This window comes from Acromyrmex echinatior, chromosome 1 (assembly GCF_024713525.1).
Source record: "Acromyrmex echinatior isolate Ae372 chromosome 1, ASM2471352v2, whole genome shotgun sequence".
Classification (NCBI taxonomy): domain Eukaryota; kingdom Metazoa; phylum Arthropoda; class Insecta; order Hymenoptera; family Formicidae; genus Acromyrmex; species Acromyrmex echinatior.
In genome coordinates this window covers 25,549,996-25,576,877 of record NC_141852.1, presented here as the reverse complement: position 1 = coordinate 25,576,877, position 26,882 = coordinate 25,549,996, and the positions used below count along the sequence as shown (strand labels likewise).

Genomic DNA, 26,882 nt, shown 5'->3' with positions numbered 1-26,882 from the left:
TCGATGTTTGATCGGAAGATACCTGAAACATCAATATAAAATCTTCACATGTTAATGAAGACTTATTAGAAGCTTCTGCTTCATTAGAGCATTTGTGAGAAACATGAGGACCTTCTCTCTCACGTAGCATCTTCTTATTTAACAATGTACACATACATGAATTCTTTCTTTCATAATATGCAAGGAACGGTTGTTTACTTTGAATATAAGACACTCGATATGCAGGCTCCTCTTACTGATTTAAAAACGAAAATGAATAGTATCAGATTTTACAACATATTTTCGTTTTTTTGTATTTTACTTCTATTGGTTTTAAGTATAATAGTTTTAAGTATAATAGAATTGAAAATAGAGTTAAAAATATAATAGAATATATATACAGTGAGAGTAAAAAGTATTTGTACAAGGAAATTTGTTATAAAAAAAGTCTTATTTGTAGAAAATAAACATTAATTAGCAATTTTATACAATGAATATATTCTAATATAAACAAATCAGCTTAGCTTGTATTTCTGATTTTAGAAATTAAATGTCTCGTTTTTACGAATACTTTTTGAGCATTCAAACAATACAATTTTTAATTTTCGCTTATTTTTCGAATGATATATTTTGTACAATTATTGTAATACACATCATTTTGGTATATAATTTTAAGAAACATATCGTCTATTTTATTCTTTATGAATAAATTGTTAATCATTCAACAAGAAATGATCGTTAATTAAATGAATCGATGTCAAATTGATATTAAAATCATCGAATTTATATTGATTTCGACATCAATTCGATAACTCATTTCTCACTGGATAATATTTTTTAAAAATACAGTTTTTTTTTTAAATATTCTTTGTACGAATACTTTTTGTACTCACTGTATGTATATTCTCTTATATGAAGTTTATTCAATTCATTGTAATATTGAATAAACAAATATATATATTGTATATTTCAATCTTTTATTACAATTTTGCATTTCTGCATTTTAAGCGGTGCTCCAAATTTTCCTTATATTTTTCGAACAATGATTTCAATGCAGAAAAATGAAAACATTCATTATTACATGTGCCACAATGTGAATATTAATATTCTGTCGAAATATAGAATCTAAAGCTACTATTTTTCGTAATTAATTTTAATCAATAGAGTTACATGATTATTACACATTATTTTTATCATCATTTAAATGAAATTTCCTTGTACTGCCATTCTTGATGATTTTCGTTACTAATATTCCTCACTCACGAAGAGATTTACCTTCATGCTACAACCATTCGTAACACGTGCATAATACCATCGTGCGATTCTCGGAAAGTATCAAATCTCAAAGCTCGTACGTGCGCGGTAAATGGCTATATTACGGCATTTTTCAAGGGTTCTTCACGCGTGGATGTACGTTGGAAAATGGTGCTACGAAGAATTCTCATTGAGATAACGATACGACGGAGTCGTCGTATAACAGGGATGTTGGTGCTTGTGGGACTCGTTTGTTATGAAAGGAGGGGGAGAGGGAGAGAGAGAGAATTTTTTTTCTTTCCGCTCGTCGCAAGGCGCTCGCTCCAGCTGTGTGTTACGCACAATGCGTAGCGCGTAGCGAGCACGCGCCGATCGAAATTTAACGTTTGCCGTGGAGTACGGTTCGGTCAGTTTCCACAAGCGGCGTCGTCGTCGGGATTGCCCGAGTCGCGCGCGCGGGCGATCAGTCCGATCAGTCGGGAGCGTGAGTTCAGTCTGTGAAGACGTATCGTTCGTCGTTCGCCGTTCGCCGTTCGCTCGCCGTCACCGGTCCGCATCGTCCCGTTCATCATCCGCGTCATTCGGTATACGTCAAAACGCCACGCCGCGATTCGTTCGAGGTAGATCGAGGTGTCGTCCGTTGTCGCTCGTGATTAAGTGTCTGCGGATCAGTGTGTGTCGTGTACCACCAACCTGATTAAGTGTCACCGGACTAACGGAGTGCTTCGCTCCACGAGGGAGGGATCGGAGTAATCGGAGCGAACCGGAGAAGACCTTCTCAACCCCCAAGCTGTCCCGAGACGCGCACGATTTTCCCCGGCTGTGGTGAGTAGCGAACGTTTGATCTCTTGTGTTTTTTGCCGTGATATCGTGAAAACGGAGCGAACACCTTTCACAGCTGTCATGCACTTCAGCGAGAACGACTGTCGAGTGCCGACCTCCGCGCACGATGTGCGATGGCGCGACGAAATTGATTTCGAGCGCACGCACTGCAGGCGATTCTTGATGCACTCTTTCGAGTGCTCGGCAATAATATAGAGTTATGTTCAAAGGAAATGTCTGCTTGACAAGAAATTTGTAAAAGCATTGCGATCGAATCGTCGCTTTGGCTTGTCTCTTTAATCTATAGTTTCATAAACATAAAACTTAGAAAAAGTTCAAAATCGAAGATTGCCTGTAGTTGCTTGCAGTCGAATCCTTTTTAATACCTGCGTACTTCTATGTGCTTGTGTTTGGCGACACAATTAGACAGATATATGCAGAATGATATTGTATAAAATAATAAAATTAAATAATGATTAAAATATAGTAGAATAATAGAATTAAATCCACACACAATATAAATTCAGCGTTAATCTTGATACGCGTTATATATTTTAGACCTAAAACATTCCTTTTATTGCACCATTTATCCGACGTCTAGTATCGTAATTCAGATCGGGGATTAAACGTGGAATGTTGTTAGAATCAGAGCGTTCTGATCTGCTATTTATTTCGATGAAACCGAGATTTATCACTTTGAAAATCGCAACGCCATAGTCCGGCGTAGGTCTCGCTCGGCAGGGTAACTCTTCGCCGCCACTTACATTGTAAAATGTGAATTTCTTTGCGAAGCGTGGCCGCGTTTTCTAGAAAGGCTCAATACACACGTGCAATTTCTTCCCTGGACGCGAGTTCGACAACAGGTTTTCGCACGTAAGCATCCGCATACGCTTACGTAACGCGCGTCGAAGGTTGTTCGATTGCACGAAGTGACTCTCGGGGGAGCGTCCTTACACTTGCTGACAATAATTCGCCAGGTTTACGTATTTAAATCCAGAACTTCTTTAATCACTCGCATATTTGAAGGAAAGGCAGTCCTTCTTTTAAAAAGCTTCTAATTTTTTTCCACGTATGATTAGATTTACGTATATAAATAGGTATCATATTTTTTACATTAAATAAAAAAATATCTCAAATAAATAGGCACTATATTTTTTATGACTCTTCGTATGCGATAATAAGGATAAAATTATGATTAGTATTACACATGAGACTTTGTAAAATTAGGATAAAGTATAACCATTGATTGCAATCCGCATCACACGATATGTAATACATTATGACACAATCGTCTTTGGCGGGCACAAATGTTGACAAATGTGAGCAATTTGCCGTCGTTTGCAGAAACGTCGCAAGCGTCGACGTAAATAATCAATAATGGCTCTTGCTTCAACAAATACGCATAATACTGTTTCTTTATACTGTCGCGTTCTGAGTGAATGTGATTTTTTTTCGAGATGTTTTACAATCGTGACACTTATTCTTCACGACATTCTAATTGGCGCCTTAGAGAAAAATGTAATTCACGCCATTTAGTTTCCATGTTTTCCATGCGAGAACGGATGTAACGTAATCGTATACCGCAGGACTTTATTATCTATGCGTGCAAGGACGCATGTTCCTCTATTGTTTCGTGGTCGATGTAAATAGAATTGAGAGTCCAAATAAGTTTCCTTGTCATTTCTATCGTATCCTGCATTAGAATTGCATTTTTTCTACATTTTTCGACGCCACGAATAAATAAGATTTCGATCTCGTATCTCTCTTTTACGGAGATACAGATCATTGTATAAAGAATGATTAACTCGTGTGCGTGTGCATTTCTGAGTCCATTGTTTTTACAGGGAAAAGATAATAAAAAGAATCCGGGTCATTGGGAAAAGGTAAAAGTAAACTTGCGATATTGCTATTTATTTTTTTATATTTAGGCTGAATTTATTTATATTATATTTAGGCTGAGTTTATTTATTGCAACTGAAATTATATTTTATTCATTTTTCGTATTTTTAAAATAATATTAAAATTGATTAGCAAGAAATAAAATCGAACGGTTATTAATTGAATTTTAATTACTTGTCAAAATTTTAATATGATTGCTTCTCTTTCCAAATTCTCAAAATTATGTATATGTAGAGAATTTTCTCTTACAGAATTTACTTTAAAAATTATGGTAATCGTAGGACAACACGGTATTTCGAAGAATTGTATGTGATTCTTTTTATTTATTGACAATTCTCACAGTAAAGTACAAATTATATTTCATTAATTTTACCAACAAATATAGTAAAATTTCAGTAATTATGTGTATTATTAATGTGTTTAAATAGAATAGATATCAAGTAATGATACGTATATAAAGTATATATAAATTTATATGAATTTTACAATACATCACGAGATATTTTCAATCTGATTCAGTCGCTCATAATAATTTTATCATACAATATGGTAATTGACTGTACTACTTGACATCTATTCTATTGTATTTGAAACAATAAAGAATCATAAACTGCATGATATATTTTAAAATTATTGAAATTTTATTTCATGTTTAAAATTAATCAAATTTAAATATATTTTACATTTTATTGTGATAAATATTAATAAATCAAAAAGAATCAAATAAATTCTTTGAAATATGTTGTTTTATTGATTTGATTACCATAATTTTTAGGGTAAATTTAACAGAAAATTATCTCCAAGTATTATATTACTGCAGAGTTTATTGCGTATTTACGAAATACGTACAATACGCATTGTACTCGCATATGACAGGTATATGCCATTTAAATACATCGTGAGATAAGATCGCTGATAATATACGTGCATGACTGTGTGACCCATTGTCATCATATTATATTAGGACGACATTGAGCAAACGTCTATGAATCATGCTGTTTCCGACAATTATATCTGCTGATAGTAGGTTATGTTATAATTTTATTCGTCATATCCGACTTTTTATAGTGTTATCTTGTGCTATTAATTTGTAGAAATATTAGAATCTTCCATGCAATTATAATATAATTTTATAATCTACTTTTTATTAATCATTTTTATAATTATTTATAATTACAGATATTTTACTGCCATTTTATTGACTTTAAAAATATATATCGCAAGAAATCTGTCGTAATCATAAAGATACTATTAAATATTATTGCGGAAACTTAATTTAACTCTTATTGCTTGTGAATATTTCCTTCGCGATATGGTATCTTTGGTAACAGCATGATAAAAATTAATCGCGGTTGCACAAGTTTGCATTGTAAAGAAATTTGTTACTCACAACGCGTACGGGAATCAGATCTATTTATAATGGTATCAATTCATAATTGACGTTTACACAAAAAAGTACGAAGAAACATGAAACACATATATTTGAATGTCTCAGTTGCGAAATTGAGTGTATAATACTTGTACGTTGTATTGTTTGTTTGGTCCGTTATACTGTTCGGACGTGATTTATTATCGCAAATACGCAAAAACAAACGCACGTATTTCCTTCCCGTTTAAATAATCGGGAATGCAAAGCCTCGGTGAGTTTTTTGCCGTGTATCACGAAGTCTTTCATCAAACATTTTAACGGGACAGGTTCATGATGTTCAATGAAAGCGTATTTCTTAGAGTTGCCGCTGATTACGTAACGAGTTCGTCATTACCTTTTTTTTGTCTTTGAATTTCATCAAAACATTTTTTCTCCGATAATTACATGCTTTCATCGTGCACTTACAAGTAAATATTTATACACAACAAAATTTTTTCAAGTCGCACGCGCTAAATTAATTGAATTTTGGTTTCTTTTCCTCGTATGTAGAATTCTTTGACTACGTTATGAGTTCTATTATTATTAGAAAATAATTACTTTTTTTCAATCTCTCGAATATATTAATGTAGATGTAAAAGAGCATTGTATAAAATACTTTTGAATATTTCTAATTAGCATATATTAAAGTATATATTAATAATACAAACTAATATTCGTAATTGAGAATTCGAAGTTGTAAAGTTGTATAGAAACGAATTGTTGGAAAATCTTGACAGACAAATTGATTATCTCGACATGTTTGAACGTGTTTTGGAGAATTGCAACTTTATTAATTCTGCGGTTATAAACGCATAAACCTCAAGATTTTCACATCACAGCTTGTATAAATATGCAAATAAAGGATTGTCCGCGGTAGATTGACTTCTTGGTGATCGATGCATCGTGGCAACGTGTGTTATCACCGGTGGGATTTAAATCTTTAATCGTGCACGGTTAACGCCCGACAACGGTTGCAGCGTTTGCATGCCACAAACTTATTACGCTACACTCGAAACGATGTGTCGTTGCCACTTTACGTTACGTAAAACCTATCGCTATCGATACCGCTACGCGCTGCACGCTTTCGACGCTATTCAATTATCCTTGCCGCATTCTGCTAGAGAAATTCGTTTGCTACGCCCCTTCGTCTCGCGTCTGCTATACGCTTTCCTCGGGTCCCAAAATCAATATAGGCGTCGCCGACGCCGCCGATGCCGCCGACGCTGCCGCCACCGCCGCCACGACGACGCGACCGACGCCGTTCTGATCAGGGTTCCATCATCCTTTCCGCTGAATTTCTCGTAACGAGAGATAAGAACTTCCGCTAAGTCTCTAACGAAATCGGGCGAATCGCGCCGTCGATTTTTTTAAAATTGCCGACCATAATTAATCGTCGCGATGTACTTAAACTTCTATAAATTTTATATTTTAACTGGAAATCGAAATTGATCTCTATAGAAAGAGAGCGAGAATTTAAATTATTTTTGTTTATGTATTAAAAATTGAATAATATATTTTGTCTCACGTCTCTATATATGTATTATTATTTTGATGAGAATATAGTTGAGTTGTTGTGAATATTAAAACGTCAGTCGTAAGCTGGGGAGATCCAGAGATAAATCATGGAACAATCTCATATTAATAGTCGCGTGCCCATCGATCCCGCCTTTGTTATCCTTCGGGGGTTGACTCTCTGAAGCCTTGTGCGTATTTGAAAGATGTAAAAGTCGATAGTGACCGACCCCGGAGAAGCCTATTGCATTCAATAGCCTATCCTTCTCGCGTTTGTAGATTCTATCTGGTATTCGCGATATGTTCGTACAGCTAAGCGAGCTTGTCGCACATCCCACTCGATATATGATTGCCGTCTTCACTACTCCGCTAAAATTAATTGGTCGAGCAATAACGATTGAGAATTCAAATTTATCATACTTTATTCGAACGAGAAGTTTCTGCATTCTCACATTGTTATTTTATTTTTATTGTGATTTGGCATATTAATCGATCTACAATCCTATCTTTAAATTTACCGCGCCATTATCAATATCTCGTGGGCGCGCGTAACGATCATATAAATATCGAATGACGACTTTATTTCTTATTTCTCTATTCTTATACTATCGTACTTCATTGATTTATATCAAAAGCTTTGTCGGAATCAGAAGTTTATTGCTGCAGCTTTAAATGTAGCGAATCGTAAATTTTGCGCAATTTCGGGCCGTGACGATTTATAATCATGTCTTTCCTGAGAAACTCGACTAAAAAGTCTTGTGTGATTCGATTTAATAAATGAATCTTAAATATTTGCAATCGAGCTTCTGTTGAAGAATTTTTTTGAGAGTTTTCATATAATTTTGTTTAATTTTTTGACATTCAATTTTATATTTGTAATCACAATTTATTTGAAGAACTACTTTTTTAGACGAAGTTTCTTAAAATTCTATTTCTTACAATTTGATAAGATTTTTGATTGTATATGTATTATTTTAATATCTACCTTTGGATCATTCGTATTCTTTCGCATTTCTTTTCTTTGAAATACTAAGAGCACCTGGTCAAATATCGGTCTCTTTTCTATTCCTAAAAAAAGCATCTAGAGAACAGAAGTTTTATGCGTTGCCGGCCTCAATTCGTGCTTATATTGACATAAACTCCGAAGTTCACCTCTGGGTCACAAATGGCTCAACATGTATACAGAGTATACATTTTTTGTAACTATAATAAAAAAATTTTTATTTTTTCTTTATTTTCAACTAATTCTTCTTGTATTACTGGAATATTTCGCGAATTATTAAAAAAAGAAAGAATTTAATCTTAGAACAATATATTAGCTCTTAATAAACACGATTTTTGGCACCTTTGTGCTAAATATTGTCAGTAATATTATATATTATATTAAATGTAACGTTATGAAAAACATTTTCCTAATAAATTATAAGGTTTTTAACACAATAGCAATAATAAAATGCATTGTTTAAAATGTAAATGCAATATATCTTTCGATTTATAGCTATTCACGCATATTAAAAAACATCATTTTCAGGTTATTCAATAACTAAATTTTTTGGACAGCCACTTGAATTATTTTTTTTCTTGTAGTTTGGAATGTCAATTTTAAGATATTGAAGAACCATATTTTTCCTTTAAATATTTTTATTTTAGAGTTTTATATTTTTGTATGAAACAGTGCATTTTTCTCATTTCATTAACTATATTTAGTTATCTACAATTTATCTACAATTTGTTATGAATATATAACTGTACAAATACTTTCTAAAGATGTCAAAATATATGTAAAAATCATTTAATAATTTATATATACTCGTAAAAGTGATGAAAATTAATACACGATACGAATGACCGAACGTGTATAATAAGGATGCCAAAAACTAAGGCGTGTACTAAGAGTTAATAATGTCCGAAGTGATTTGAGAAAAGAAATCCTTAAACAGCGCAAAACAAAATACAAAACGTATTACTAGTTCATTGATTTACTTGAAATACATGAAACATAAAATATGTATAATCGACCGATTAAAAAAAATTTTTATTAAAAATAAGTTAATTAAATAATATTACGTGCAACAATTATATCGTTTAAACTGCAACATGTTTGAATTAAAATTGAAATAACAGTATCGCTGTTAAGCTTCCACCATGCTTCCACCATTTTATATAGAATTAGTTATTATTTTAGGCAATGCTAACGAGTTCGTAAAACAAAACGTAAAACCGCTACAGTTCATTGAAATTTACATGAAATACGCGGAATATATCCAGTGTACAGTTACCTTATAATGTGTATATTTCCTGGAATTGACTAGCACGCGGCGCCGGCCGGTGTTCGACCTTCGTTTTTGCTTCGTCCCGCGCGCTACTGTTTACGCGCGGTCACATTGTTATCATTCGTGCGGCAAGACTCAAAGCGGCAGGTAGTGGCTCGAGCTATTCCATGTGTCATATAATATTACTTCTCGGGACGCTAAACGATCGAGTCGAAGACCACGAGACACTAAACGCGATCATTTCTTACAATTGATTAGTGACTGTGAGATCGCACAAGTGATTAGTTGATTATCTCCTACGATTTATGATCCATAAGCGTAGTAAAAACGACGATTACTTATCGAGAGTAGATATTTCGCGTTATTCTTTTGACAGAGATAATTTATCCCTTTTTTTCTATCTCTTTATCTCAAATAAAGGAGTGAAGTCTATGTCATGTATGAGCCATATAATGTGACAAAGATCGGAAGCGTTGTAAAGCGAATAATTGTCGTCAGGTGATAATTAATATGCGCGCGATCGTAATTAACCATGTTTTGTGAGTGAATGTCGTGCGAATGACGTGAAGAAACGACAACAGCGGAACAAGAGAGAACGAGGAAGCCTGAAAGACGTCAGCTAAGCTATTGTAGGATGAACAATACGATTATTTATTTGTGCTTGTTTTTAGCGATGGAGGCTAAATTAATAAGAGTTAATTTTTCTTGCGGAAGAAACAGAAAAAAAATTGATATCGATCCATGGTAGAATAATAGTACTTTAAATGACAAACATCGGCATTCGGAACATGATAATTGTGCCGTCTAATCGTTGCTTAAGTTAATTAACGGTGATGTGATCATCAAGGTCTCGGTAGATTGCCATTGTTGCATCATAGTTTTCGAGATCAATAATACAAATAATATTCCTTTCAAATGATATAGCATTCGAAGTTGCAATAAAATAAAAATTTTTGTTGGTCTCTTTTTTCAGTTTGATACTTCAACAACATTATTAAATTTGCAATTTCTCTGTTTCACAATACATTTTTTTAAATAAAGTAACAATTGATCGAAAAAGTTGGAAAGTATTGAAATTAAATATATTTTAAGGAAATAAAATGTTAGCAATATTAATAATCTTCATTAGAATTATCGAAAAATTTCTAACTTCATTAATATAGATTAACTGTTTATATTTCTTAATATTATTATAATACAGCTAAAAAGTAATCGCTCTTTTTCATTTTATGAATATGAAAATATATTGCCGATATTTTCCAATGTCATTACATTATCATTTCTTTTTTTTTTTCAAACATTGTTTCAAATAAGTCGCGAGACGTATAGCGGTATTAACAGTTCGCTTGGAATTCGCGTAATACCATCGCACTCGGTATGCACGAGTTTACGTTAGAAAAAGGTGCACTGCACGGAGAGCCAGTCCGAAAGTAATGTCGTAAACGCACGGAGTGGTCAAAATACGTTCTTGCCATTTTGGATGCGTTGTCGAGTCCGCGCGGTGCATCCGCCGCGCCGCAATGCACCTCTGCAGTTCTCGGGACAAAAACTTCGTGCAGGACAATAACCCTGAATAAATCACTGCCCCCGATAGCCATTCGGCGCGGGTCCTCCACCGGCTGTTTATGTCGGTGCTGCTGTCTAAACAAGATCAAAACGACCGCCGCCATCGTCTCATTCGGCCGTCGTCAGGAATTCATCGCTCGGGGCGACGCCCTCCCCGATTATTGAAAATTTCAAAGGCGATCCAATTGTGTCCCGGTCGACCAAATAACACGACTCGCAGCTACTAACAGTCGGGCGAGACCCGACGCCTAATTGCACCTGACGGGAAGGAAATTACGCTGGGAGGGAATAATTTTCTCTGGTTCTCTTCTGCTATATGATTTATATTTTATATATATATTACATATAATAATAATATATAGAATACAATAAAATACATTAATTTTTGTTATACATAATGGAAGATAGTAAATATAAATGTACTTTATGATTACTGTCTTACGAAAGTTCAAATATTGAAATTTGTACAAATTATGAAATTTTTTATTTTTTTTTGCATTACTTTGCCAGTATAAAATATTCTTATTAATGTAAAAGTGACATTTATCTTATTCAAAGCAGCTTGTAACAATTAATATTCTGGTATTCGGTTGAAGCCCACTGATTTACCGTCGTTGAACGCAACGGGCAATTTTCCCACCGTACCACAGATTTAGAATGCCGTTTAAATGTAAATCTCTGGGTAATCTCACGCACTTAATACAACAGTATTGGGAGTCTGCCGCCACAGTGAAACCTGGGCTTTATAGCTAATATTGCGAGACGTGTAGCTACTGCAAACGGCAGTTTAAAGAAGTTAAGCCGCGGTTGTTCTGAATTTCCGCGAATTTACCGGAAATTAGATTTTTCAAGCTTCATATCGTTTACACATATTTGTATTTCATAATTCTACAATTCTATAATAATTTTTTTGTATTTAATAACGTGCTTTAGAAAAAGAAAAATAATATTTTTTTCTACAAAGAAAAAAAAATGAAAAGTATAACTAAATTAAGATAATACTTTTAATCAAATTAACTTGTGTTTCCATTGTTATTCGAAAAACTTAATACTATTGTATAATGGCTGCAAAATAATCGCGCAAAAATGAATTTTCTTGCATTCACGAACGTTGCCATGAGTACAAGGGTTTGCAATATTGCCCGTAATTGGAATATATTAATTTTTGTCGGTCATTTAAAGCACGCCATGCATTTATGGGCACTATTGAGATCTCTTATGTGGGTGGGACCGGTTTTAAGCTGCTTTCACACGTGTATCGGCGGTCATTGCTGTCGCACTAGAGCGGAATTAGTTCGTTCTAGTCGACCTGGTTGAAAAAAATGGACGATGCATACTGGCATGTAAAGCGTGCAAAGCGTGTATTTCTACTTTGCGTAAGCGATTTACAATCTTGATATAAGCTAGAAGAACCGCATAAGTAGTATTTACAAAATTCAACCGTATAATTTTCAAGATTATATTTATATATGCATATAATCTATACGTTTTATATAGAGATAGTGTTGTACAAATTTATTGTTTTCTTATTATAACTTAATTAATGCTCATTAAAAAACAAATAATTTGAAATGATTAGTTAAATGTTTTGAAAATTTATTATATAATTTTGACAGATATAGAGTTTTATAAAAACATACAGAATTTCTTTGTATTATCTGTTACTAAACAAAATGAAATGGTGATGGTATGAAAAAATGTTGAATTTTGTATATAATTTATGATCTTACGTATGCATATATACTTACCATTTTCACGCACCCATGCGAGCATATGTGCAGACGTGTATTGCACGTAAAGTACTCGTACATTGCGGGACTATCCTCTCTGGAGGATTATATTAATTAAACGTAATGCTAGAAGCCGCGAGAAATTAATCGCTATCTCGATCTCTCGTTAATAGCGCCGTTATTTCTTGATTATTCTCTCTTATTTTATTTCTATCGTGGTATTTGTGTTGTGGTTTCATTTACTTCTTTCTAGTGAAAAGACAGAGAGAACGTAATGGAAATTTTGTTTCATAATCTCTATCGTGATTGGTGTGTATTCATAATATATATATATATATGAATAATATATATATATATAATATATATACATAACATATATACATGAATTTAATATAATATATTTTTCATAACATTTAATATAACATAAGTTACATATACATATATATGTATATATATGTATATAAAATATATATATATGTGTGTGTATATATATTAGGTCATTTAAAAAGTATCTGCGGTTTTTTGTTCAATTTTTGAATGAAAAAACCGCGGATACTTTTTAAATGACCCATATAATATATATAACAAGTCGATTTGAATCCGATATTTTTTGCAACGTAAAGTTGGACATTTAGTATTTATTTGTTAATAATTTGTTAACTAAAGTGTAAACGAAAAATCAATTTGTTTCGAAATGAGCAAACGGAAACTTATCGATTCATTTTGAGTATACCATTTTATAGTATGTGATTTAAATTTATCTATATCTGACTCGATCGTCCTCGAAACTTTAATTGTTAACTTTTTAATTAAAGGTATGCAAACGAAAAATCTATCAATTGTGGCTAGTCAAATCTAAATTGTTTTGTTGTTGGGAGGCTGATGTGAAATCAGCCCCCGCTAAAATTATTTTTTAAATAACTTTTTTTACCAGAAGTGTGCAAATGACAATTCGAGATGTGCGTACATGTGCAAACGATGAGTAATCGAATGAATTATAGAAAGTTAGTTTTTCCAAAAGTTGGAGAGCCATTTTCACACAGTCATTAGCGAATAAAATCACGTTTAATCAAATGTAAAAATCTTATTCTGTATCTCTTTTTAAGAATTATTATAAAATTCTAAAATTCTAAAATTATTATAAATTTAATTCTAAAAATTTTATTTAAGGAAGAGGACTTAATATATAATTTAATTTTAAACATATATTTTGTTGTAGTCACATACTACAAAAGGCACGCTTTGTTTTCTTTTCTTCATTCGGTAGATCGATAGGGAGAAGGCTTGTGTACCATGCACGTATACGAAAGGAGAGGTATCGACGAAAGTTACGATAATTTTCAGCGTAATCGAACAGAGGTATTTTCTTCCTGATTTCCATTGTCCTCTGAGAAGAGAAAAAAAAAACGTGAAGGCACGAACGGCAACGACTCCTTTGGCAAGTGATTGCAGTCCCGATCATTGATTCTCTCGGTTCCCATTCTGCTGTCAACCAGTGGCATTTTTGTTCGTGCGCTAACCTTCGAAAACGAAGTCCTTCCGTGAACGCGCCTCGGGCGCCGGCAGAGAGCCAGAAGCTTCTTCCGTGGCCTCACTCCTCGCCTTTACTTTTTTACGTTTCGCTTTTTCCATACTGTGTATTCACTTTCGTTGACTTTCTCGACTTTACGCTTGGTAACGTCACGCGTAATATGTCAAGGATATAAAATTAATTGGCAGGTAAATACGCGCGCACTCGCGTACACATTAAAACAGTTACATCTACAACAAAGTTAACAGAAAATTTCCGCGGTATTTCTAGAGTAAGATGATGTACAAGAAATCCTGTCGGTGTTAGTTAAAGCGAGGAGCACGGAAAGGATTTCTTATCTTTTAGGAAAAACGCAGCGACAATAATGAGGTAACGGAGCGTATCGAGAATGCGGATGTGCATCGAGATGCGTCCGACTCGGTTAAGGTTGATTTATCGTACCGAGGACACTGCCAAATTGGCAATACCTGTCTCTACGGTTCGTTAGGCAGTCGATCGAGCATCGAAAAAGCTTTGATCAGAATTTTGGATAACTTCATGGATTCACTTACAATCGAGATACAATTCGAGAATACAATTTAAAATTCAGGGCATCAATAACAACGCTTCTCTTTTTTGCCATATATAGTTAAACATATTTTTTAATGGAAAGAAATTTATTAAATTATACAGAATATACATTCATATTTATTGAAGGACAGAAACATTTTGAAAAATTTATAAAATTTGTTTTGTATATTTACATTATTTTTGACGACGATTAGAAAAGTTTTTTTCTCATTGTTAAAAAATATAGTAATTACATTTTACAGAAATAGATGTTAGATATCTAAGTATTTTTATATTCTATTATATTTGATATGTTGGACAAAGTGTCAGAGTATTTGTCTTTTGATATATGCACGCACTATAGCGTGGTGACGTAATGAGGACGAGTTACAGCTTCCGCGGCAGTGTTCCCTATAGATCCGTTTAACATCACCGGAAGTTGTAATAATTCTGACGATGGCGCGTTCCCTCTCTCGGGTGGCTGAGCAATTGCAAGACATAAACCAGATCATTGAGAAAGATATACAACATACGCGTGAGATACACCCGGGAATATATTGTATAAAGTTATAATTAATTTTTTTTTCGCAAGTATTTTCGTTCGCATAGCATTATCGAAGATTCACTCGTTACTTGCTTCATGGCTTTTAATTTTTGCTTATCGACAATAATGAACGTAAGAGAATTTTTCAATATGAGAATTTTTAAAAGCTTTTTTATCCCAAGGGATCGTATACATGTGAGCGAGGTGTTGAACGAAAATCACGTACTTTAGTAAGTGGCGGATGTAGGTATAGCCAGAGTCTATCATGATTAATGATTTTATATATGTCGATCTATATTTCTCACCGCACTTGAGTGCTAAAAGTGCCATTTGACATCGAGCTCTAATAAATCGCGCACATTCGACGAGCACATAAAAAATTAGAGAGAGAGCCAGCTGATGTCATTTGCTAATTTTCTTAGATTATTTCTTAGATAATAAAAACTGAGAACAGCTCAAATTAAAAAACAATATTTTTATTATTTGATTTTAAAAAAAATAAAAGTAGCTTTTCATGAATTATGTACAACATCTTTTCTATATATTTTCAATATATTTTCTGTTTAGTGAATCCTTGCAAGTGTCCTCGCATTACAGTATTTTTCTTTGACTTCGAATTGTGAATCTTTATAAGTGCCTTCGTATTCTTCTGCCGGTAAATGAAATTTTCCCGGCTGAGATGAAGAAGCTGTTGAAGCTATCTCGTACTTTGTTAGATATTGATTGACCGGGAGCAGCTTCGAATCAGAAGGCGAGATGAAACGTTCTGTGACGAGAGCACTTAAGGAGATCGCGGAGAATGGAACGAAGAACTGTTTAGATAAGTAACATGGACGTTGATAAAAACGCAACACCACTGAAAGTGCTTACTTTTGACGTTGAGTAGAAACGTTGTGTAATAAATGTAATATAGGTCGCGTTATCGATTATCCGTTCAACATCTATTAATAGACACCTTGCAGAATAGGACGCGAAAGCTATCGATCGCAGTATAAACGATAAAAGTTCGCCCCATTTCTTAATCTGCCACATACATAGCTCTAACGTGTAACACTTTAGCAACAAAATTTAATTCGATTATCAAAATGTTTTTTAAAAAACGTTTCTGAATCCTTTCCATCTCTCTATACACCTTTATAAATCTCACTTAAATTTTTGTAATCTGGAATTAAAATTTTGAAACGTACAATATATCTATTTTCTGAATTTTTAAAAATATGCATGTGTCTACTTTTTGAATTGATTTAATACAATTTTAATACAAGAGATTAAATTTGATTCTCATAGTGGAATCTCTTCTGACATTCTAAAATTGATCGGACAGTTTGTTGATTCTCATTTGCGTGCAATTTTTCGTCATTTATGCAAAGGCCAGCGACACTCGCTGCAAGTTTTCTACGATACGCCGTAAAGTTCCCTGTAATGTAACGTGCATGCGCAAACGGGTTGCATCGCTCATCGTCCACTTTGCCGGAGCGAAATGCACCGGGCAGATGCGTCAAATGCGTGTACGCATCCGCCCGTCCATTCCGTCATTATACTATCAGACGATGCAATTGCCAATTGGTAGTGCCGGGAGCGAATTTTCTCGACGTGCGTCCCTTCGCGCGCACTCCGGCGTCGCCGTCAGCGTTTTTTCAAAACGTCGATCTAGTCTGACGCCTTTCGAGAGAATGACGGAGAGGAACTCGTTCCGTGAATATGATAAAAGGTGGATGGCCGTTATTTTTTCACTCACGACCGCGGGGTGAGTGACTTACAGATTACTGCTTGTATTTTATGCACGAGGGTGCATGGGATTAATATAATGTTGCGTTAACTTCTATTTGAGAGAAAGCAATGCAATTTGTATTATAAACTTTGTTTTTATTATTAATAAGATACATGCATCCGAATTGTATTTTCTAAATCAAAGATAATGAATCGTTTACTTTATACGTTTGTTATTATTGTAATATACAGGATGTCCTAGAACGAACGTCAAATATTTCGTGTGTTGGTTAAAGAGCCGACTAAATTGAATCGAAAAGTCCTTTATCATTTTGCAATTTTCGCAATAGTTAACAAGATATTAATTACTAAATATCGCCAAATATTGGTTTTCAATATTTTTTGCTCAAACTATTTATAAACTTTACGGAAAAATAGCAAGAGACAAAAATTATTTAGTTTCTTTTCATTAAACTCTAAGAATTTTTTCAGAATTTTTTATCTATACTTTTTAGTACTGCATTTTCTTATTGACAATTATTTTTACCAACATGAGAAAAAGCGATACTAAAAAATTCTGAAAAAATTCTCAGAATTCTAGAGAAGAAAGTAAACAATTTTTGTCATTTGCTGTTTTTTGCTGTAAAGTTAATAATGAGTAAAAAATTATTGAAAACCAATATTCGGCGATTTTTAATAATTAATATCTTGTTAATTATTGTGAAAATTGTAAAATGGTAGAGGATTTTTTGAAATATTTGGTGGTCATTCTGGGACACCCTGTATATTTAAATTCTTAAAAGAAATAACATATATGTCAATATAAATTTTTTGCTGTATACTACTTGCAGTAAATATATGGAAGGAATGTTTTTGCTGAAAATTATCTGAAAATTTAATTAGATATAGATCCGAAAATTTAGATCTGAAAATAATTTTGTTGGACTATCAAAGTAATTAGTGTAGGATGTTCAAATTGGCTGCTGGACGTCAAAACTTTTTACAGCATTGCTTGAATTTTCTATATAATTACTTTGATCCGACAAAATTATTTTCAGATTTGAACCTAAATTTTAAGGTATTTCAGTAAAATCTTTTGTGTAGCAAAGTTTTAAATTATCATAATTGCACAAGCCTAGTTTAACGTCATTCTTCATCTCTGCAAACATTTATAGATAGATTAGATAACACTGTTGTGTCATCTGTTTGTCATTTAATTTTCGGTGCTAACTCGTTAGATTATCCATGCTATCGACCGTCGCTTTCATTTGAATTCCGTCAATATGGACACATTAAACAAATCAACGTACGCGCGTGTTATTTATCCTCGCGAGTACTGATATTTATCCTCGCAGGCAACTTCACGTGTGTACGAATATGTAAATCTGGGGAACGAGACTTATTTCTTTCTAAAGATGGAAAATACGAGCGAGGGTATAACAACTAGGGTGCGAGGGTGCGCTTTGAGTGGCGTTAAACTTGAGGGAAATAGGATCGATCGGAGCGTGATAGAGAATTAAGGGTGCGTGTGCATGCAACGTTGGAAAAACACGGTATATCTTCTTGATAACTCTTATTAGGAACACTAAAATTATACGTTATTACTAGAAGTCATACATTTTCGCGTCGACCGTACAACGTGGTCGCATTAATAATAAGCGATTAAATCTATAAGCGTAATTTAAAAAAATTTTATCAACAGTCTTATTATATTTAAATTTAAAATTTTATTTGTGTGTTGTATGTGTGTGTGTGTGTGTGTGAGATCGAGTAGTATAAAAAATATTTCATTTCAAATTTATCAAAGCATTCCTTATAAGATTATGCTTGACTTGTGGCATATTTTCTGTAAGATATCCAACTCTTGAAAATGTTCACTTCAATAAATAGCATAAATTATGAGTATCGAGCGCGATTAGAAAAATTTTACGGATTTCTTTTTCTTTCCATTCATCTCTAATAAAATTATGATGCTCGCAATACGTTTCCGCGGAAGCGACTCGCTCGAACTGTTTGCTTCTTGCGGTATAGGAAATTGGATCTGACAATACTCCGGTTCCTGAAAGCTCGTTCTTAGTAAAAGATGGTCTTTTACCGAGTTTGTTTCCATGCCGAAGCAAATTACATTTAAACCGTGCCGGTCTTCCTCATCGTGCTGTTATTCGCGTCCGTTTAATCCACCCGATCGAAACGTTTACGCGCTTCTCTGCGGTTACCATCGAAAAATAATCGACTTATTACTTCGGCCCGTTGCTGGTAAATGCAATGGCGGGAATCCTGCGGGCTATTCAGAGCGTGGCCTTCGCGGGAGAAAGATCAGAAAAAAAGAAGAGAAAAAAAAGGAGAATACACCGTGTCATAATTATTGCCTCTCATTATGTGAAATCGACAGATGCATGGACCCTTCCTTAAATGTCTACGATCGCATGAGCCTTAATGGCATTTTATTTGTGAATTATGCTTATTTTCGTTTTTTTTTTCATTAGCGCAAAGTGTGAAGAAAAATTTGAAAATTGGACTAAAAGAGAATTCTTGCACGAATAGATTGTGTTGAAGTCATTGCGTGTTGTCTGACGACGTTTACGCGAGGGAACCGAGTAAATGCGAGTGTTTTATCGCGGTGTCGCTTTGTACATAAGATATACCGGCGCGGCGCGTCGTAACTGCGAATTAATACCGTTCGTGGTCGATCACGATTTCGCGTCGAGTATCGCGCTAATTACACGAAGCTGAGCAAGTTCACGGTAACGTAACGCGAGAAGGTTACTGTTACTTTTCCTGATCTTCCATCCTTGCTCCCCTTCCTTCTCTTTTTTCTCTTCATCTGCTTCTTTGTCGTCTTCCCCCTTTCGATAAAACGGACGCAGCGTGGAGATAGGGAAGAAGAGGAAGAAGAGGAAGAAGAGGAAGAAGTTGAGGAAGGAGGGAAACGAGAGGAAAGAGTTGGTCCTCCAACTGACATTCGGATCGCGATGCTCGTACATAACAGCAGTCCTCTTCCCTTCTCCATTCTCGCTCTCTCCTCTCCTCTCCTCTCCTCTCCTCTCCTCTCCTCTCCGCCTCTCTTGGATTCGTCGCTGAAACAGAGAGAAGTGCAGCAGCTACGGCGGCGGCAGAAACATCGACTCTTGTGGGTTACAGGAGTTGCGGTACTGGTCTAAGGGAATTACCGTTAGAAGAGCTGCACTCGCCTTACGTACTTCCTAGACTCCATGTTACACATATATACCTGCGCCTTCTGCACGGTCTCTTCGTATTCACCGACACACATACACGGAAGTACACGATAAACACACATACATGGGGTTTTGCGCGCTCGGTAATGCCATGTACAGTGTGTGCGTGAATGTACGCAGTGGCTTCCAGTTCTCCGGCCGAGACGATATTCATTCTTTTCCATTTGCTCGCTTTTGTAGGTGGAACTGGTAGCTGCTACGGCAGACGACTCTATAGCATTCAATCTATTCGGACACTCGATCATCTTCGGCGATCGTGCAATCGAGCACATTGAGCTAAACTTTAGTGTTTCTGTGTCAAATTCACGCCGCGCCGCACCGACGCGTTTCGCGGATGCGAGACGAGTTTACTGCAGACGGAGTTCAGCGAACTGCATCGCGCGCGATATTGTTGCGAAGGTATCCTACTGTTCAAGACAGCGGTGGAGAGAATGTAGCTATATTACGACGTGCAGAGTTTTGAAAAATAATTATATGTCGATGATGATCTCTGTAAATATATATGTATACGAATAGAAAGGAATTTACGCAGTTGCAACATTGCACTTTCTGTTACACTCGTAATTTAGTGACGTAACTCGTTAATAATAATGAATCGTATGGATCTGTGAAGTTAGCACGTCATTTCTGTTAATACGAAAAAATAATGACAGTTCCAGTGGTACTTTTCATAGTTCTAGTTTCTTATAAAAATAAAAAAGGCCACTTATTTTTCGATTTTCACAATCCATATAAATTTGGATTGAATATGAAAAAAAATGACAGTTCTTAGTAACATTTTTAATAGAGTCCTGTAGTTTCTTATTAAAATAAAAAAAAGTTCCGCATCTCCTCTAAAGTACAAGTAAAAGAAAAATACCCATTTTCACTTTTAACTAATAATTCCTATTAGTATTGCTCGAATTGTACCAATATGTGTAATTTAAAAACAAAAAATTCCAATAATTATCAACTTTAATAGATTTTAATGTAGAAGACTTTACGATATTTTGAAAAAAAAAGTGCTGATAATTTATTGCAATTTTAGCGATATGTCTCGTTAATTCGAGCAGAATTCCATTGTTCTATAATTATTTTAAAAATTCCATAGGAATGTATGTATAATGAATTTACTTTTATAATTCATACCGTTATCTCTTAATAAATAGATATACGCGAGAGTTCTGCAGGTTATTCGTTCATTCGGCCATTGTGAAATGAAGTCCGATGTAAAGAGATAAAGCACGTCGGAAAGGTGTCCGAAATATAGAGCAAACGGTCGCTCGCGGGAAATGGTATGTGAGATTAATCGTGCAGGCACGCGGGAACAAAGGTAAATAAAAAGTTCTTGCGGTGTGCGGTGCGACGCGGCATTTTCTCGTTGCCGTTGCCGCAACGATATTCCCACTTTGGTCCCACGTTCCGCCACACATTGTGCACGTCTGCCTGAAGTGCCTCTTCTTCTTCTTCTTCTTCTTTCCCCTCTCCTCTCTCTCTCCCCGCGTCTCTGCGTCCCTGAACCTCACACTTGGCCACTCGGTCATTGTTCGGCTTACAATGAACCGTTTCGATATATATCCTACGTGCACTTAAGTGCCCACACATACGTGGCGAGCCGGTGCACTTTCTCTGTGAATGTATGTGTGTGAAATGTATGTGCCGCATATGCTTACGAGGAAGAGCGAGAAAGACTTATAATGCATCCTTATATATTACGTTCTGTCATACCCAGCGCTTTAATTAGTACCGTAGCTTCTATGATCGGCAGAGTCAAAATCGACGTATAGCTTACCGCAAGCAAGACGCCGCTACTGTAGAAGAGAAATATGATTGAGAAACGGTTCCGTCGTTTCTGCTGCACGCCGTTCGGTCATTCCACACGCTCTTCGCTCGTGCTGACCGCATGCACGGGAAAAGCACTGCGGTCTCGTTAATTCGTGAATGCTTGCCGCGACTACGGAACTAATAGCTCGCTTTCTGCCAAGGGTATTAGGTACCATCGAAACCGACTGTATTTCAAGATCTTTGATGGCAAAATTATTTTCAACACGTATTTTCAGATATAATATTTTCAATTCTCTGCAAAGCGATTTCCGTATTATTTTTCTAACATGCAAGCATTTATATTTGTGTAGTATATAGTTATTTTTATTGTTTTCGAATTATCGTTTTTCTACATAAAATTAGTTTGTCCCAATTAATATGCTCTTTGAAGGTCGGAGCCATGAATATTCACGCATATTCGATATGATTGTCAATTGTCTTTAAATTAGAGTACGAACACTACGAATCAAAAATCTTGACCTCTTTTATGAGTAGTTGATTGAATCGATAGACCTAAGCAAATAATGACTTCTAATTTTTTTCACCGCCATCTTTATCGTCATTTCAATGTAGGTCAATGATTTGATGTTTATATTAAAATTAACAATTTAAGAAAAATATCTCGTTATTGTTCAAGTTTCTTGCTTTATAAGCTTTGCTTCAAGATTATAAAAAATCGTGAATAATAGAAACTGCTGGGATAATTAATCTCATTGGAATTTTATTCGAAGAAATTGAATTAGATGTTCTACTACTTAACATCTAGAGATTGAAAGCAAGTTATCCTATTCTTAAGAGTTTAAAAATAGAGAGATTATCTTTTGAAAGTATAACTGGACTCAATACTCATTAGAAACTTAAGATTCGATTACAGTTAAGGCACATACAAAGTTTCCAATTATCAAGGTTATCAAACATTCTGTAAATTCATACCTGTCTCGCTATTTTCGCTCGTCTCAACCCAACCGTGAACCGCACATCAAATTAGTATACAACCACATCCGACCGTTATATTAACGTAACGAATCGAGCGTATTCAGGGAAATACCTTTGTCGACCCTGACATAACGGAAGACGTACTCCGGGTATCCCCTTGACCATCGAAAGCACGTAATCCTGCTCGGTCATGTAAAGCATGAAAAGGCACTACCAGATGTACAAAGTGCGCAACGCAAGATCAACAAGAATTAGACGATTCCGCTCGCTTTACGTACATACGAGAATGAATTATTTCTGATCGCGTGTCGATTTTGCAACGTCCGATGCGAATTAATGAGCATAAAGCGAGTCGATTTCAAGCCGTTCTCTCGTTCGACGCGATAATTGTCTTAATTATTATAATCTCGATCAGCCTAGATCAAATAGGATCAACGAAAATTGCTGTTTCAAAAAATATCTCTACTGTTCTCATTAAAATTGTAATTGAATTATGTTTAATAATTGCTATTTCCAGTCATTTACGAGTATACGTCAATTATATGAAGAATTGCTATTTCGAAATAACTTTCATCGCCTCTTTATCGTGCGTGAAATTACAATTAAAAGGAGTTGTAATATCGAACAATTATGAAATCGCTACTTGGAAAGTATCTTTACAAGTAAATTTCTGCATCTCTTTTTTTTTTTACGCTTTATCTCATTTCTTTTTACGCTTCTTTTTACGCTTGTCCTTTTAGGGATCAAGTGTTAAAATGTTAAATGCTCGCTGAATTCCGCAGTACAAAACGGGACTCGTAATGACCGCATAGTTAGCGCCGCGAAACTTTGCACGGCCACGTGCTCGTTAAGAGATACACACGCGTACGTGCGCGTGTTACACGCGCGAACATCGCACCCTTATTACACGAACATCATAACTGGAAATGGATATACGCTTATCCCTCTAACATGTACGCGCCAACACCAATAAACGTTTGTAAGTCGGTGGCTGACCACGAGTGCATACTCGTTTGTAATTACGTGTACATTCTATAATTCACGCGCAGTACGAGCGATCGTTGCCGCACGACTCCTTATCTTTCGGTTAAATTGTCTTGGAAGGTACATGAAACGAAGGTACACGTCATTTTTGATATAGTTTAATGTATAGTTTATTGATAATATCCTTTCCTTATTACATAGTTGCATTCAATATAATAGCGGTCTGTTCCATATAAGCATTAATCAAAATCTATAAAAGCTTAAAAGGGAAATTAATTTTCATAAGATTATTAAATTAAATGTAATTTTAGATATCAGATTGTAGTAATTGATTTTCTCTTTGCATTGATCTTCTATGTAAAATTATTTTTAATTTGATTGATGCCTCAGCATTCTTAAGGATTGACTTTACGAATAAATTAGTAAAAAAAAAAATCTTTAAGTGCCTGAAACTTCAGAGAATAACATATATAGGCAACAACTGTGGTAGAAATTTATGGGTAAATTGTAATTTTATTCTGCATATGGAAGGAATGATTTTGCGAAAAATTTAGAACTGAAAATAATTATGTAAGAAACTTAAACATGATGATCTGTAAAATTTTGATATTATAACAACTATAGTTTGAGCGTCTTATTGAGCATCTATAATTATTTTGATAATTCAACAAAATTAGTGATTTAGTTAAACCTTTAGTTATTTCAACAAAACTGTTCTTCCCGCGTGGCTTTTATCTTTCTATGTTGGTACGTTCTAGCACATCTCGATGTTATAATTTAATCTGATCCATATTGTCGTAATTTAATCAGACCTGAATGCCATTTTGGCTTACTCTGACCTACTCTGGCATACTTCGACATAATTTGATTTATCTCAACTGTAATTCTGATAAACACACCCGGCGTACTTGCGCCGCGTTACTTTGAGAACGCGCGCAAGTACGTAACGAAATCTCGTGCGAACCGCGCACGAATTTATGCGGCCGGGCTGTAGAAGGCCGACGAATAGTCGGAGTGAAAACACGTCGGTTGTATAAATTTCACATGGTGCGGGTGTGCATGCCGCATGCATTACGCGTACATCCACCGCATGGATGCCACGCCCCTGTTACAGGAGGATCGTAACCTATCCGGGGTTGTGGCGGTTGGTATGGTTATCATCGCATAACGTACACACTTGTAAAGCCTCACGTAATACGGACTGCGACCGACCGCGGAACGGAGATCGACCGGCGTGTACGAGTCTGCGAGCGTATCTCGTTTGTAATTAGCGCCCCGGAATACAGAGAGAAAGAGAGAGAGAACCGCGTGGGTGTGGGTGTATTAAACGTGCATGTAATACGGTAATATTTGCGCGTTTCGACACAATTAAGCGACCGTGCTGTTCAGTTCTCACGAGTCCTTTCCTTCTTTGCTCTCCACGTACGATACGTAGGATCGAGCGATTGGTAGGATCGAGCCGCACGTACGTGTATTGAAATATCGAACGAAGCCGCTCTTGACTTGGGCGAGTGTCGATTATTACTGTCGAGGAAAGGCAACCTTCGGTGGGTTCGCGGGTGGTCGCGGGAGCATGACATACGACGCGATAATTCTTCTGTTTCGCTTTCGAAGGGACTTTTGTGTAATTTTGACGTTTCTGCCTTCAAGATTTATACTCGAGTAATTTTTACTCTTCTGGTTTGTCATTAGCGTTCGTAATGACGGGCTTTGTTTCACTCCTTTGGCCGTCATGCCAAGACCTTCAGAATAATTCAAATTTTGCCAACAGTAAATTTTTGAACAAATAAGGTTTTGTTCTCTTTTATTATCCTCATCAATTTTCTGAGAATGTAGATAAAGTCAAAAATTTTGTTAAACTTTCCTAGATAATTTAGGAATAATTTTCAGTAATCTATATTAGGAATATATGAACATAAATATTTTTTCATCTTCATCGTTCCAAAGACATTCGGACCTCACTTCTGTCGACGTTAGACTAAATGTGCTTACATTCACTGGCAGATATCGGGTTGCTGGTTTCGTTCTCGCTTCTCATTTCTTCCATCACTTCGTATCTTTTTTTATTCGTGGTAGAAAATATAAAGGTCTGTTTAGTTGAAAAGTTTTTTAATTTAGTTCTATTATATGATATTGTTCATATTTGCGATATGGCTTCTTAAGAACAATTAATACAATTCATATTTAATTAATACGATACTATACATGATAAAAATTTCATGATTATTAAAATTTTGGCGTAAAGATTTTTTGCTTTATATTAAAATAAAATATAAAAGACGTCGATGTTATACAGAGTCTTAAATTCTATCTATGAGATAATAAATTACATCACCAGTCGTACATAAACTATTCTCGCGCATGATAGTATGAATGTCATTCTTAGTAAACCTTAAGGCACGTTGCCGTTACTCTTATCGGATCACTAACGATGCTGACGGCGTTCAACAGCGACGACAGCACAATGTAAACCGTTGCGACTTGAAACCAAAGACGATCTCGAAAAGCAATTCAACACGAACGAAAAACGTTGAGCGCATACGTCTCATAGCCTCAGTTCGTCTTCTCTTCTCGAACGTAATGGTTCGTTCTTTATGCCAGTTCTCTTCGTTCCAAGTTTTCATCATCAATTATATTGGTAATCGTGATGAGAAGTGATGATTGGACGTCTTATCAATCTCTCATCTCGCTGATTAGTTGGTGATAATAGGATTTATCGTCAGATTTCAGGTATCTGTTTTTTCCATTTGATTAAAGAAAACATTAAATTTATCATACTTTTTATCGTATCACCGTGTTGTTACTGATTGACTTACTTTTTGTTAATTAATCGTTAATAGGCTCAAGCTTTGTTCTTGGTAACAATCATCCGATCGATAGTGACAATGAAAGTGCTGTGTAGTTTCCACGTCCGCAGAGATGTCGCGTCTCTGTCGTTGTCGTCAGCAAAGTCGCTCGTGCGATCAATCAAGCTTCCAACAAAACCCAAATTTGTCACAATGGATGGAAGCCTTCGAAGATATGCGGCCTTCTAGGAATTATTCTATTTGAGTATACTTTTACAAAAAATTACACATTAATTAAAGTTTATTCATGGTTAAATTAATATATCAGTTTTATTATTTGATAGCTCCATTTTCTGTCTT

The 26,882-nt window shown here is 35.1% G+C and overlaps 1 protein-coding gene across 6 annotated transcripts in view; it reads left to right on the top strand.

The window, feature by feature from the left end:
* The first annotated feature begins 1,675 nt into the window (after window positions 1-1,675).
* Window positions 1,676-26,882, top strand: part of Prosap (SH3 and multiple ankyrin repeat domains prosap) — a 124,376-nt gene continuing 99,169 nt past the window's right edge. For all 6 annotated transcript variants that reach the window (XM_011052878.2, XM_011052875.2, XM_087413029.1 and 3 more), the window contains exon 1: window positions 1,676-2,058. The gene's annotated coding sequence lies outside the window, so the exon portion shown is untranslated. The remainder of the gene's footprint in view (window positions 2,059-26,882) is intronic.